Consider the following 12,308-nt stretch of genomic DNA (forward strand, 5'->3'; position numbering starts at 1 on the left):
GAAAAGCCAAAAGGTACCCCTTAACCCTCATAGATGAGGTGGACATAATTACTCAAAATGGAGAACAAACTGGAATGGCAGCCAGGAGATCCTGACTCAAAGGGATGTATAGATATGGCTCACATACCCTTCTTAAATATTCCTAGAGGCAAGAAGCTGGATGGCCAACAAGAGTGTTGCATACATAATCAAAACAAATCAAGAAAGGATGAGCTGAAGGCTGAGATCTGGCCTCCATGAAAAGTCACAATCCTTTGCCCATCTCCAGACCCAAGCCAGCTCTCTGACCCTGAACCCCTCTATTGAAAAAGAGCCTGTTCCCCTTGAAGAAGGCCCTGCAACACTGTAGCCAAGACACAAAGTAGTGATTCCTCCAGGCTTTCCATCAAAGAACCATCCAGCTCTTTCTTATTATTTGAATAACCCCATATGAATTAAAGAAATTAATTTTTAAATTTTATTTTAAATTTTATTTAAATTCAATTAATTAGCATATAGTGTATGACTAGTTTCAGAAGTAGAGTTCAGTGATTCATCAATTGTATATAACACCCAGTGCTCATCACATGATGTGCCCTCCTTTATGCCCATCACCCAGTTACCCCTTCCCCCCACCCCACTCCGGCAACCCTAGTTTATTTCCTATAGTTAAGACTCTCTTATGGTTTGTCTCCTCTGGTTTTGTCTTATTTTTCTTTTCCTTCCCTTCCCCTAAGATCCTCTTAAATTCCACATACGAGTGAAATCATATGATAATTGTCTTTCTCTGATTGACTTATTTCACTCAGCATAATACCCTCAAGTTCCATCCATGTCATTGCAAATGGGAAGATTTCATTTTTTGATGGCTGAGTAGTATTCCATTGTATATATATACACCAGAGCTTCTTTATCCATTCATCTGTTGGTGGACATCTGGGCTCCTTCCATAGTTTGGCTATTGTGGACACTGCTGCTATAAACATTGGAGTGCAGGTGTCCCTTCAGATCACTGTGTTTATATCTTTCAGGTAAATACCTAGTAGCGCAATTGCTGGGTCATAGGGTAGCTCGATTTTTAACCTCTTGAAGAAACTCCATATTGTTTTCCAGAGTGGTTGTACCAGCTTGCCTTCCCACCAGCAGTGTAAGAGCATTCTCCTTTCTCCACATCCTCAACAACACTTGTTGTTTCCTGTCTTGTTAATTTTGGCCATTCTTACTGGTGTGAGGTAGTATCTCATTGTGGTTTTGATTCGTATTTCCCTGACGCCGAGAGATGTTGAGCATTTTTTCATGTGTTTGCTGGCCATTTATATAACTTCTTTGGAGAAATGTCTGTTCATGTCTTCTGCCCATTTCCTGACTACATTCTTTGTTTTTTTTGGGTGTTGAGTTTGATAAGTTCTTTATGGATTTTGGATACTAGCCCTTTATCTGATAAGACATTTGCAAATATCTTCTCCCATTCTGTGGGTTCTCTTTCGGTTTTGTTGACTGTTTCCTTTTCTGTGCAAAAGTTTTTTATCTTGGTGAAGTCCCAATAGTTCATTTTTGCTTGTTTCCTTGCCTTAGCATGTCTAGCAAGAAGTCGCTGTGGCTGAGGTCAAAGAGGTTGCTGCCTGTGTTCTCCTCTAAGATTTGGGTGGCTTCCTGTCTCACATTGAGGTCTTTCATCCATTCTGAATTTATTTTTGTGGATGGTGTAAGAAAGTGGTCCAGTTTCATTCTTCTGCATGTGGCTGTCCAGTTCTCCCAACCCCATTTGTTGAAGAGAATGTCTTTTTTCCATTGCATATTTTTTCCTGCTTTGTCAAATATTAATTGACCACAGAGTTGAGGGTCCATTTCTCTATTCTGTTCCATTGATTTATGTGTCTGTGTTTGTGCCAGTACCATACTGTCTTGATGATTACAGCTCTGCAATATAGCTTGAAGTCCAGAATTGTGACACCACCAGCTTTGGTTTTCTTTTTCAACATTCCTCTGGCTGTTCAGGGTCTTTTCTCATTCCATACAAATTTTAGGATTGTTTGTTCTAGCTCTGTGGAAAATGTTGATGGTATTTTGATAGGGATTGCATTGAATGTGTAGATTGCTCTGGGTAGCATAGACATTTTAACAATATTTGTTCTTCCAATTCATGAGCATGGTATATTTTTCCATTTCTTTGTGTCTTCCTCAATTTCTTTCATAAGTGTTCCATAGTTTTCGGAGTACAGATCCTTTACCTCTTTGGTTAGGTTTATTCCTAGGTATCTTATGGGTTTTGGTGCAACTGTAAATGGGATCGACTCTTTAATTTCTCTTTCTTCTGTGTCATTGCTAGTGTATAGAAACGCAACTGATTTCTGTGCATTGATTTTATATCCTGCCACTTTACTGAATTCCTGTATGAGTTCTAGCAAGAAATTAAACTTATTTTTAAAATCCTTCTATTCACCAGTTGTCTCCCTGGTGAATTCTACCAAACATTTAAGGAAGAAATGATACCAATTTTACACAAATTTTTCCAGAAAATTGAAGAGGAGAGAATACTTCCCAAATATCAAAACCAAAAACTAATAACCGAGGGCTCAAAATGCCATTAAAGCCCCCCTATTAGAGTAGGGGTCTGTGGAAGTTGGGACATAAATGGATTCTTAGACTAAGGTCAACCTGCAATGAGTCCACTGAGTCCACAGACATACCCAGTGCTATTTTCTGAGTTCCCAAATGTATAATTGGACTGGCCATACTCAGACACCGATACTACCCTAATATAGATTCCTTTGTCCATAAATACAACTACTATACTAATGAAGGTAAAGTGGAGAGCCCTGAAATTGCCACTCTCCATTTTCAGCTAAGACAGTGAAACAAAAATATACTACATCCTAGGTAGAATAGTAGACATTAGCATCACCCTCGATGGAGTAAGCAGTGCAGAAGTGATAGCCCCATCATATTCCCATTTAATTCATCAGTATGTCCTCTGCAAATAGCAGTCTGGATCACAGCATATGACAATTAACTAATGCCACCTTAAACTAAGTAGAAGCCTCAACTGCAGTTAATGTACCAGATGTGCTGTCATTACAAGCAGATTTTTCACATAGCCTCTGGTATGTCTGAATTGAGCTGGCAGATATGTCTTTTCCATTCCCATGAAGTAGGAGAATCAAAAATAGTTCTTATGTACATTGGATGAACAATACTATGCATTCACAATTTCATTCCAGGGCTATTTACTCTCCTGCTTTGGGTCACAATATTCTCTTTCTTATCACGAGCAAGAAAAGACTCAAGAAAAAAAAGGAAGTAGGGCACCTAGGCGGCTCAGTCAGTTGGGCATCTGCCTTCAGCTCAGGTCATGATCTTGGGGTCCTGGGATCAAGCCCCAGGTCACACTCTCTGCTCAGGGGGGAGTCTGGTTCTCCTTCTCACTCTCTCTTTCTCTCTCTATCAAATAAATAAAATCTTTAAAAAACAAAAAAGAAGTAAGCTCTGGTACAAACAGAAAGCATGACCACCTGGAGCTGTCAGCACATCCCCTACTTACTCAACTTTTGATGTTTCATGCTTACCTTGTATGCATGTTGAGTCTTACTGAACTCCCATGTGTCCTGTGTCCCCCAGAACTCCCTGCTCATGGAACACCACAAACACTATATGCAGTGGACTTGCACATTGCATTTATTTCCTCTGCTTGCTCCCACACACATTCCACTGTCCCAACAGACTTTACTTACAAAACGTTAAGTGCAAAGATAAAATTTTTAAGAATTCCAAGATGGCAACAGAGCATTAAACCAAGCACAAGACCCTTCTGAGCATTGGAGCCTCATGCAACTGTACAGGTCACACTCCGCTGAAGCCAGCTCTGCTAAAATGATGTTTTGTGGAAATTTTAATGAATGAATGCATGAATGAATCTCACTAAAAAAGAAAAAAAGGGAAGAAATTCAGATTGATAGAATGATGAGTTTTTTTCATCTATCAACTTCTCAAATGTATTTTTTCAATGATAACACCTGTAGGGGTGAAGGTACAGTTAAAGTGTGAATTATTAGACCACACTGGCAGACTGCTTCTACTTTTCTGCTAGAAAGATTCTTAGCAGGGTTCACATTCTTTAACATAGCAATTCTACTTATGGAAATCTAATCTAAGGAAATATTTCAACGTTTCAAACAGATGTATATTGAATCATGTTTATTGTAGCATTATTTTTAAGAAGGGAAAATCAGAGACACCCCTAATGCCTAAGAGTGGGGGACTAATTAGAAAAAGTTTAATATTTTTATGTGAAAAGTATTAGGTCATCATATAAAGCAGCTGTATTAAAAATATTTGTTGCAAAAAATATGTTTTACTATGTAAAATACCTCACAATATTATTTAATGGAAAGATAGAAAATTATTATAATTCTGTTTTAATAAATAAATATATACAATCTAGAAATATGTATAATAAAATATAATATTTATTATATGACTATACATTTATTTATTAAAACAGAATTATATATTACATATAATATATATTATATATTACATATATGTTTTAATGATTAAAAGGAATTCAGGAGAACATTAATAGTGCTGACCCTAGTAGTGGGATTACAAGCGATTTAGCTTCTTTATAGGTTTCCCACTTCTTCCTTGTACCATCCTTAACTTCTTTTGAAATTAAAAAAAAAAAAACCACATTAAATATCAATCAGAGGGAAAGTTTCAAATTAATTTTAAGCATTTTAGAACTTTATTAATATTGTAGTATGCATTCACCTGTGTCTGGTACATTTTTCATAATTTGTGTTTCTCTTTATCCTTTCAATTGCTTTGTGAAATCAATTGCTCTTAGCTCATGCTATCCAGCCTAAAAGAGGGAGATAGAATAGTGTGAAGATAATAATGGTTATATTGACCAAAAAAAAAAAAAAAAAAAAAGAAGAGCCAGACACTCAAACAGCCTGTACCTTTGCTATTTTTACTTACGTACAGAACTGAAATTTCAATTGATCCTTGAGGCTTTAGCCTAACACTTCTTATCCTGTCTCTCTAGGAGATGAACTCTGGCACAACTGACACAGTCAGGTACTTGAAACACTATAGAAATGGCCTCAAGGATGCTATTGCTGCTGTTCTACATAATTATTTCTTCTGAAGTTATCAGTATGTTTTCACAGAATTTTAAATAGTATTTATTCTTTTACATTTTCTAGTTTTGTTTATGTTTCATGGTTAGGAAAAAAATACATTATAGCAATATCATGAATTGATCAATACTTGAATATTCATGACAAAGATATACAAACATACATTCCTATTCATAGAAATCCAAATGTTCCCTTTCTGCCCGTGGACACCACCGAATAGGCATCGTTAAAGTCTCTCCTCCCACTGCCGTCATGTCTAAGCCAGAGTCTCCCAAAGGGCCTGAACACCTGCAGAAGCTCTTCATTAGAGGTTTGAGCTTTGAAACAACTGATGAGAGTCTGAGGAGCCATTCTGAGCAATGGGGAACACTTACAGACTGCGTGGTCATGAGAGACCCAAACACCAAGCGCTCCAAAGGCTTTGGGTTTGTCACGTAGGCCACTGTGGAGGAGGTGGATGCAGCCATGAATCCAAGGCCACACGAGATGGATAGAAGAGTTGTGGGCTGTCTCAAGAGAAGATTTGTGTTGGTGGCATTAAAGAAGACACTGAAGAACCTCATCTGAGAGATTATTGTGAACAGAATGGGAAAACTGAAGTGGCTGAAATCATGACCGACCAAGGCAGTGGTAAGAAGAGAGACTTTGCTTTTCTAACATTTGAAGATCATGACTCTGTAGATGAGATTGTCATTAAAAAATACCGGAAATTCAAATCAAAACCACACTGAGATACCAACTTACGCCAGTTAGAATGGCAAAAATAGACAAGGCAAGAAACAATTGTTGGAGAGGATGTGGAGAAAGGGAATCCCTCCTACATTGTTGGTGGGAATGCAAGTTGGTACAGCCACTCTGGAAAACAGTGTGGAGGTCCCTTAAAAAGTTAAAAATTGAGCTACCCTATGATCCAGCCATTGCACTACTGGGTGTTTACCCCAAAGATACAGACGTAGTGAAGAGAAGGGCCATATGCACCCCAATGTTCATAGCAACATTGTCTACAATAGCTAAATCGTGGAAGGAGCCAAGATGCCCTTCAACAGATGACTGGATTAAGAAGTTGTGGTCCATATATACAATGGAATATTACTCAGCCATCAGAAAGAACGAATTCTCAACATTTGCAGCAACATGGATGGGACTGGAGGAGATTATGCTAAGTGAAATAAGTCAAGCAGAGAAAGACAACTATCATATGATTTCTCTCATCTATGGAACATAAAAACTAGGAAGATCGGTAGGAGAAGAAAGGGATAAAGAAAGGGGGGTAATCAGAAGGGGGAATGAAGCATGAGAGACTATGGACTATGAGAAACAAACTGAGGGCTTCAGAGGGAAGGGGGTGGGGGAATGGGATAGACCGGTGATGGGTAGTAAGGAGGGCACGTATTGCATGGTGCACTGGGTGTTATACACAACTAATGAATCATAGAGCCTTACATCGGAAACCGGGGATGTACTGTATGGTGACTAACATAATATAATAAAAAATCATAAAAAAATAAAAAATAAAAAATACCATCCTGTGAATGGCCACAACGGTGAAAGCCCTATCTAAGCAAGAGATGGCTAGTGCTTCATCCAGCCAAAGAGGTCAAAGTGGTTTTGGAAACTTTGGTGGTGGTCGTGGAGGTAGTTTTGGTGGGAATGACAACTTTGGTCATGGAGGAAACATCAGTGGACGAGGTGGCTTTGGTGGCAGTCAAGGTGGTGGTGGATATGGTGGCAGCAGGGATGGCTATAACAGATTTGGTAATGATGGAAGCAACTTTGGAGGTGGTGGAAGCTATAATGATTTTGGCTATCAGCATAGTCAATCTGCAAATTTTGGACCCATGAGCAGAGGAAATTCTGGAGGCCGAAGCTCTGGCCCCTGTGGTGGTGGAGGCCAATACTTTGCCAAACCATGAAACCAGGGTGGTTCAGGTGGTTCCAGCAGCATCAAGAGCTATGGCAGTGGCAGAAGGTTTTAATCACTGCCAGGAAAAAGGCTCAGCAGGAGAGGAGAGCCAGAGAAGTAATAGGGAAGCTATGCACTACGACAGATTTGTGAATGCATCCAAGCACAGTGGTGGCAGGGCCTCGCTGCTACAAAGAAGACATGTTTTAGACAATATTCATGTGCATGGGCAAAAAACTCGAGGACTGTATTTGTGGCTAATTGTATAACAGGTTATTTTAGCTTCTGTTCTGTGAAAAGTGTAAAGCATTCCAACAAAGGACTTTAATGTAGATTTTTTGTGTTTTTGCATGCATGCATGCTGTTGATTGCTAAATGTAATAGTCTGATCATAATGCTGGATTTCTAACTCTCTATTTAATTAATAAGAAAAGCAGTGAATCTAATCTCTTAACTTATTCAAGCCAATGACAGTAACTGCCTACAGAAAACAGTTTGTAAATTATTTTGTAATGAGCTTTGTGTTTGAACTTTTTAGTGAATAGAGAATGCATCATCTTCTCTTTCTTAAATAGATAAACACTTCAAGTGAAAAGACTCAAACCGAAAATACTTAGGTCACAATGACATACACTTTCCTGGACTGATTCAATTAACAGAAAGTTTATGTCCTCACAGAAAAGCATCTCCCTGTGTTGCCCTTCCACACATCAAGCTTGGGAGATTTACATCAACCCAAGATTCTCAAGGTTGGAGATAACCCCCAAGATCACTGAGTAAATCAGTTCTCAAACAGACCCACTTATGTTGTGGTTCTAGTCGTTCTTTGTGAAAAAAGTAAAATAAAGACAAAATAATGTTTCATAAAGCTAATTTCATTTAATTTGGATTCATGTTCTTTAATCTCAGAAAATACCCCTTCAATGTTTTTGATATTAAAATATCTTTTTTTATGAAAAGGTAATTAAAATTAAGTGGCTGATTTTGCTTCTTTTTTATGTTCTTACTGAAAAATAGGTGATTCTGCCTTAGTTTTCTTAGGAAATTCTTTGTTCCATGTCTAAAGTCCAAGACTGGGTCAACAAAGAGCTTGTTCCTGCCCAAGCCTGAGGCAGCTGGGGAACAAATACCTGTGGGATGTGATGGGCAGTGAACAGCTTTAGAGGCAAAGGGGTTACAATTTGAAGGCTGCATAATTTTAGAGAAATTACTTAATCCAGTTGAGTAATTTATTTCTTCACCTGTACCAGCTTAACTAATGTTACCTTTGTCTTGCACTGTAAAAATCAGAAAATGAGTGGTTGGCTGATTCTCTAACAGTTCAATGCAAATGCCACCTTCCAAAAAGACCTTACTTGCTCTACCTTATCTAATGTGCACCCTCTTCTTACCCATTCACCCAGCCATTCTCTATCCCAATCAGGGTACTTATCATTCTCTGGATTCATTTTATTTTCCCAACCAAAATATAAGATTCATGAGAGAAGGGACTGAGTCTGTCCCATCCCTGCTGCATCCCCAGCAATTAAGTATATATCCTAAACATGGTAGCACTCAAGAAATATTCACTGACTATAGAATGAGTAGAAAGCATTTGATACAAAAAAAGACTGAATAAATGTTAGTTTCCTAATTCAAACTGAGGGGGGAAAATCCATCTCCCTAAAATGTCACATGGTCTTCATCCTCTGAAGCCATCAGAACCCATCCCAATACATAAGGTACCTCTCTTTCCAAAATATATATTCCCAAGTGGGAAGTAATTCTTTAGATAACTGTTATTTGATAAGGTCATCTTTATTTCAGAACTGGCTACAGTATATGACTATATGATGGCAAACTCAAACTGGGCTTTGGATGCATATTTAATCTATTGAATAAAGAGAATGCCTAATCTTCGGGATTCACATGGATTGCCAGGGAAATGTCATTTAAAGCCTTCCATTTTAAGACCATGTATAGTATCTGGTAATTGCTCGTATTAATTTGCATTTCAAATCAGTATTGAAAAGTCTCACCAGGCAGCCATCTTCAGCTAAATAATCTTATTCTGATAAAAGCTACCATTAAGGAGCAAAATGTTTAGCCTAACACAAACATGCTAAATACTAATACTAAAAGAAAAAGGAAGAAAAGAAGTTAGGAAGGAAGGAATGAGTGAATGATGGAAGGACAGACAGAAAAGAGAGGAAACATGTTGCCTTTGAGTAAAAACCATAAATAAGGAAATTTAAGGCTCTCTGCATCCCAGAAACCAAGACCTCAGGGAAGGTCCTATATACTTGAGATACCAGAAATGGACTTTCCTGAGAAAGCTAAGGCTCCAGCCCAAGAGAGAAGGGTTTTTGGCCACGGTGCAAATATACATGTCTGGAAAAAGGAAACAAAAAGCTAAGTAAGATAATCCCTGACTTCATCTTGGCTGTCATTCATTATTCACTTTAAGTACTAAGTTAGTACCTATATTTCAGAGATCAGCAGTCATTAAAATACAACATGCCAAAGCTCCAACTCTTTTCCTTTGGCAAGAAGAGTGTCCCATGCAGCTCTGGGAAGTCGTGGCGGAAATGGGCCAAGTAGCACTGGTGGAAACACAAGCCAAACCATGCTGGGCTGAAGCCTATAGAATGCGGTACTACAGAAATAGACACATAGACCAATGGAACAGAATAGAGAACCCAGAAATGGACCCTCGACTTTATGGGCAACTAATCTTTGACAAAGCAGGAAAAAACATCCAGTGGAAAAAAGACAGTCTCTTCAATGAATGGTGCTGGGAAAATTGGACAGCTATATGCAAAAGAATGAAACTTGACCGCTCTCTCACACCATACACAAAGATAAACTCCAAATGGATGAAAGACCTTGATGTGAGACAGGAATCCATCAAAATCCTAGAGGAGAACATAGGCTGCAACCTCTTTGACATCGGCCACAGCAACTTTTTCATGACACATCTTCAAAGGCAAGAACAACAGAAGAAAAAATGAACTTGTGGGACTTCATCAAGATCAAAAGCTTCTGCACAGCCAAGGAAACAGTAAAAAAAACCAAGAGGCAGCCCACGGAATGGGAGAAGATATTTGCAAATGACACTACAGATAGAAGACTTGTATCCAAGATCTACAAAGAACTTCTCAAACTCAATACACAAGAAACAAATAATCATATCAAAAAATGGGCAGAAGATATGAACAGACACTTTACCAATGAAGACATACAAATGGCTAACAGACACATGAAAAAATGTTTAAAATCATTAGCCATCAGGCAAGAGAAACAAAAGATAAAATGAATTTATGGGACTTCATCAAGATTAAAAGTTTCTGCACAGCCAAGGAAACAGTCAGAAAAACTAAGAGGCAGCCCACGGAATGGGAGAATATATTTGCAAATGACACTACAGATAAAGGACTGGTATCCAAGATCTACAAAGAACTTCTCAAACTCAATACATGAGAAACAAATAAACAAATCAAAAAATGGGCAGAAGATATGAACAGACACTTTTCCAATGAAGACATACAAATGGCTAACAGACACATGAAAAAATGTTCAAATCATTAGCCATCAAGGAAATTCAAATCAAAACCACACTGAGATACCACCTTACGCCAGTTAGAATGGCAAAAATAGACAAGGCAAGAAACAGCAATTGTTGGAAGAGTGTGGAGAAAGGGGATCCCTCCTACATTGTTGGTGGGAGATGCAAGTTGGTCAGCCACTCTGGAAAACAGTATGGAGGTCCCTTAAAAAGTTAAAAATTGAGCTACCCTATGATCCACCATTGTACTGGGTGTTACCCCAAAGATACAGAGCGTGGTGAAGAGAAGCCATATGCACCCCAATGTTCATAGCAGCAATTCCACAATAGCTAAATCGTGGAAGGAGCCGAGATGCCCTCAACAGATGACTGGATTAAGAAGTTGTGGTCCATATATACAATGGAATATTACTCAGCAATCAGAAGAACGAGTTCTCACATTTGCTACAGACATGGACGCACTGGAGGAGATAATGCTAAGTGAAATAAGTCAAGCAGAGAAAGACAACTATCATATGATTTCTCTCATCTATGGAACATAAGAACTAGAATGATCAGTAGGGGAAGAAAGGGATAAAGAAATGGGGGGGTAATCAGAAGGGGGAATGAAACATGAGAGACTATGGACTATGAGAAACAGACTGAGGGCTACAGAGGGGAGGGGGGTGGGGGAATGGGATAGGTCAGTGATGGGTAGTAAGGAGGGCACATATTGCATGGTGCACTGGGTGTTATACACAACTAATGAATCATCGAGCCTTACATCGAAAACTGGGGATGTACTGTATGGTGACTAACATAATATAATAAAAAATCATTATAAAAAAAATAAATAAATAAAATCATTAGCCATCAGGGAAATTCAAATCAAAACCACATTGAGATACCACCTTACACCAGTCAGAATGGCAAAAATTGACAAGGCAGGAAACAACAATTGCTGGAGAGGATGTGGAGAAAGGGGATCCCTCCTACATTGTTGGTGGGAATGCAAGTTAGTACAGCCACTTTGGAAAACAGCGTGGCGGTCCCTTAAAAAGTTAAAAATTGAGCTACCCTATGATCCAGCCATTGCACTACTGGGTATTTACCCCAAAGATACAGATGTAGTGAAGAGAAGGGCCATGTGCACCCCAATGTTCATAGCAGCATTGTCCACAATAGCGAAACTGTGGAAGGAGCCAAGATGCCCTTCAATAGATGACTGGATTAAGATGTGGTCCATATATACAATGGAATATTACTCAGCTATCAGAGAGAACGATTACCCAACATTTGCAGCAACATGTGGGACTGGAGGAGATTATGCTAAGTGAAATAAGTCAAGCAGAGAAAGACAATTATCATATGGTTTCATTCATTTATGGAACATAAGAAATAGCAGGAAGATCGGTAGGAGAAGGAAGGGAAGAATGAGGGGGGGTAAACAGAAGGGGGAATGAACCATGAGAGACTATGGACTCTGGGAAACAAACTGAAGGCTTCAGAGGGGAGGGGGATGGGGGATTGGGATAGGCCAATGATGGGTAGTAAGGAGGGCACGTATTGCATGGTGCACTGGGTGTTATATACAAATAATGAATCATGGAACACTACATCAAAAACTAAGGATGTACTGTATAGTGACTAACACAACATAATAAAAATTAAAAAAAAAAAAAGAATGCCGTGCTAGATACCATAAAAGATACCAAGACTTCCAGTTCAGTTTCCAATGTGTTAAAAGCTTAGAATCATCACT

The 12,308-nt window shown here is 38.7% G+C and overlaps 1 pseudogene; it reads left to right on the forward strand.

Moving 5' to 3' along the window:
- Positions 1-5,372: 5,372 nt before the first annotated feature.
- Positions 5,373-7,096, forward strand: LOC103666451 (annotated as a pseudogene).
- Positions 7,097-12,308: the final 5,212 nt, after the last annotated feature.

Source organism: Ursus maritimus, unplaced genomic scaffold (genome assembly GCF_017311325.1).
Source record: "Ursus maritimus isolate PB19 unplaced genomic scaffold, ASM1731132v1 scaffold_36, whole genome shotgun sequence".
NCBI classification, from domain to species: Eukaryota; Metazoa; Chordata; class Mammalia; order Carnivora; family Ursidae; genus Ursus; species Ursus maritimus.